The sequence below is a fragment of the Cucurbita pepo genome, chromosome LG17 (genome assembly GCF_002806865.2).
Source record: "Cucurbita pepo subsp. pepo cultivar mu-cu-16 chromosome LG17, ASM280686v2, whole genome shotgun sequence".
Lineage (NCBI taxonomy): Eukaryota > Viridiplantae > Streptophyta > Magnoliopsida > Cucurbitales > Cucurbitaceae > Cucurbita > Cucurbita pepo.
This window is the reverse complement of record NC_036654.1, coordinates 4,200,852-4,205,101: the sequence shown is the minus strand read 5'-3', so window position 1 is coordinate 4,205,101 and position 4,250 is coordinate 4,200,852.

The window sequence follows — 4,250 nt, the reverse complement described above, 5'->3', positions numbered from 1 at the left end:
TAAAGTATGTTAATACCATTTTTAAATTTAATTGGTATCTTTTAAATATAATACTAATAGTAATTTTCTTTTTACTTTTTTAAGTTGAAGGATACTTAAAGAATGTTTCATTAATCCACCACACTTAAATGGTGTAAAAGTTATCTTACTTATAATCAAATAAATTACAAGGATATGAAAACAGTAATAAATAGAAATAACAATAAATGGAAAGATACCTATAGTAATAAGGCAAATATTGTAATAAAATATCAAATATAATATATATGGTAAGCTATAATTTATTACTAAATATCCTTAACACCCCACTGCAAGCTAAGCATCGGATTTAAACGAACGTGAAGCTTGAATTTGAAAAATTCAAAGAGGTTGAGAAACACTTTTCGTGAAGATGTCAACAACCTGGTTTAGAGAAGGCGTAGAGAAACACTTTCTTTGCCATCGAAAATTGCAAAGGGATCGCCGCTCAGAGGTGATGTTGTCTTGGCTTCGGCGAGAATATGTCTAACCCATGAAGAGGGATTGTCGCTTAGCGACGATGCTGCCTTGGCTCTGGTGAGAATATGTCTAACCCCAAGAAGTAGAAGGGGAAACCTAGAGCAAGGGACAAGGACAATGTTGAAGCTGGAAGAGTCGCCACATTGGGCGAAGGAGCCAATTTTGGCGAGAAGGGCAGCTGGAAAAGTCACTACATTGGGCGAAGGAGCCAATTTTGGCGAGAAGGGCGGCGACAACTTGGTTGGCGAAGAGGCCAGTGCGGCGCCCAGATTCTAAAGGTAAATCTCTACATAAGGTCGATAGAACACTGATGGAGATCCTAAGATTAGGGTTTCTGTGAAGGATGAAGGATGAAGGGAAAATTGGAAAGAACGTGAAAGAAGCTATATTTGGAAAAGGTGAGGTTGTATGTACACAGTATGGCTTGGAGGTCAAAAGGGTGGAGCCGAAGAGTAATCAATCGACTCTGCATGTGGCAGCCATGACGACTGCCCCGTGGCGTCAAAGCCAGCAGTGGTGGTGGAGAAGAACAATAGAAGATTTCAAAAGCCATTGAAAAGAAAGAATCTGATTGTTAAACCAAAGTGGCTCTGATACTATAAGAATGTTTGATTAATCCACCACATAGGTGTGTGAAAGTTATCTTATTTATAATCAAATAAATTATAAGGATATGAAAATAATAATAAATGGAAAGATACCTATGGTAATAAGGCAAATATTAGATATTTGCCTTATAATAAAATATCAAATATAATATATATGGTAAACTATAATTTATTACTAAATATCCTTAACAATATTAATGAAAGATGGTAGAGTTTGAAGAGTTCACTAGCAAGATTAAATGATATTTTTCAAACAAAGTACTAAAAAAAAAAAAAAAAAAAATCTAAGATCCTAAATAGGATAGAGTAAAATTTATCATTTTTAAGTGCGAGTTTGTACCTATTGGGCTTAGGACGTACAATACGTGTTGTATGATTATCTGTACATTAACTCCAAGAGATTGGTGTGATACATTTATCATTTTTATGTTCAGGTCTCGTATGTAACGTCTCCAATTTTCTAAATCTAATTAGTGATGTCACCCATGCATACATAATTCATTACGCGGAAGCTCATCATAAATATCCTTGGAAACAAAACGAAGTCTTCCATAAAAATTCATAAAATCCAAAACAACTTATCATCAAATAAATAAACCTTCAATAACCGAATTCAAAAATAAATCTAAATAAAGCAATACTCAATGCTATAACTTAAAACAGTCCAATAAAAGTAAACTCCTAGAAATATCTCATCTCCAACTTTCATGGTGTCCTCAGCTCCGCCGTCAACCGTACATTGGCGCCTTGCCTTTACCTGAAAAATGTAGGTAGCACGTGGCTTAAGTATTTTATGAAATACTCAGTAAGTCACCCCACTGTTGGGGTTAGCAATGCAAACACATGCAACATATAAGCGGGACCTAACTTTTCATAAACTTTTCATAGCCTTGGGTGCTTTCTTATTCTGGGTAGGGTTGGGTGTGTGGTATTCCTTCACTACAAAGGTCACTACATAGCCCTGGGCCTGACTTGGTCGGGCACAACGTGTTACACATAGCCGAACACCACAGAACAGAAAAGGTCCTGCATGATATCATGACGAACATTTATATCGTATTTCAAACATGGATTTTTCCATTAAACGAAGTCAACATTTTGACCTCATTTTAATTCAACAATTAATTTCAATAATTAATTTCAAATTAAAGTAATATTAAATGATTAATTAAATAATTTAATTAATATTTAACATTAAATAAAATGTCAATCCCAATAAATTCCAGCCCATATTGATTATGAATCCGTATGGATAATTAAAATATTTAAATCTTATTTAAATATCTCCAATTCTCTCTTTTGTTTAATTCATAATTAAAACAAAATGCGGTTAAATATATCGTATATATTTAGCATGTATTCCCTAATTTGAATTCGAACACTTCGAACTCACCTGTTCTAAGGTTTAGTTCGATATGAGCTAGCAGAGGGACTTAATGGACCTACAGATCATGGGCTCCAACGATCCGAGATTAACTGGCTAAACTCGTTAACCTTGTTAACCAACATTCTTTAACTACTAAGACACTCCACTATAGCCTAGTAATTGACTCCACTCACTATAGATATATTTCTGTCCATTTGATATAACAACGATTAGTAAGTCGATCCTTCACAAGTTGTTCGTAATTAGAGCTGGGTCAATTTACTGTTTTACCCCTAAAGTTACTTCTTGTTCCTTAAGTCTCACTAATTCTCTAATGAACAATTGGTTTGTGGTCCAACCACCAAACCGAATCCCTCTCGGACCAATGAGAGGGTGGGGCCCCTTGTTCAAGACTTGGAGTCAGTACTTAAGGGAACAACTTCTCTACTATCCCTAAAAGCGGGTAGGAGTGAATTCCATCTTACACCCTATGTTCCCAGCTATTCACTCAGTCTTACCCCTGAAATGAGAGGTTTATTAAGTCGGCGAACTCGGGCCACTCTCACCCATGCAAATCTAAGGATAATTCTGAATAAACAAGAGTTCATAGTTAGCTCAGAATTAAGATCGAGTTACCTAGGTCATCAAATGAAAAAATCAGTCTCAATAGTAAACGACATTATAAAGTGAGAGTGATTTTCTAAATGATCCTATCTTATGCAATACTCATTGCATAGGACGCCCCCACTCACATGTCTCCACATGTACAATTTAGTGATCACATTATTTATATCATATACAAAAGTGGGCCACATCCATAGTGTCTCCAAGATAAGGTACTCAGCCTTATCCATGTACTATAGATCATTTTGACTATATACTTGAACTTGATCCACTCTTATGTCTGTACATATAGTTCAAGTAATCATAATATAGCCAAAGTATTATTAGTTTATTGGATTTAGATTAATGATTGTAAAATTCACTTTATTCAATAACGATATTTACTGAATAAACATCAGTAATAACTTATTATTGAAAATAGAATATGTTTTTGTTTACAAATTGAGTTTTAGGACATAAAGCCCAACATAGAGTGCTTCTTCTACACCCTTCAATGTGATGCCTCCTATTTGTTTAGCCATGACTTGGCTGGCTAACAAATTTTCGAACTCTACAAATGATGGTTTGAGTGGGCCATCCTTGTACAACAATAATAAAACTTCTATATTCTGGTCGCAATCCATGGATTATAATCCTCTTCATTCGAGATTTTACAATGGGGGACTTCGGGTCTAGTTTAATAATCTCTCGACAGATCGACTTGACCTTGTGGAAGTACTGAGCAATCGTCATGTCACATTGTGAAATTGACAACAACTCATTCTCTAGAAGTTGTAGCCTCATATCATTCTTCTTCGAGAACAATATCATGAACGTGTCCCATGCTTCTTTCGGTGTCTTGTCATCCCAAATATGCTCTAACATCTCTTCTCCGATTATGGTCTTCAAGGCAAACATTGCTTTCCCTGCTTTGATTCTCCATTTGCGCAAGGCGCCGTTAGAATCATCCTCTGGCGGTGTAGTTTCACACCTGCCAATGATCTCTCAAAGATCATGTCCTTGTAAATAAGACATCATGCATGTTGCCCACGTGTTGTAGTTGTTGTTGTTGAGTTTCTTGATTCCTCCAACGATTTGGAAATCACCCATCGTGTTGACTGTACCTCAGTAATACCAAACAAGCTCTTTCGACACAAGACTTGCAGAGTCACATA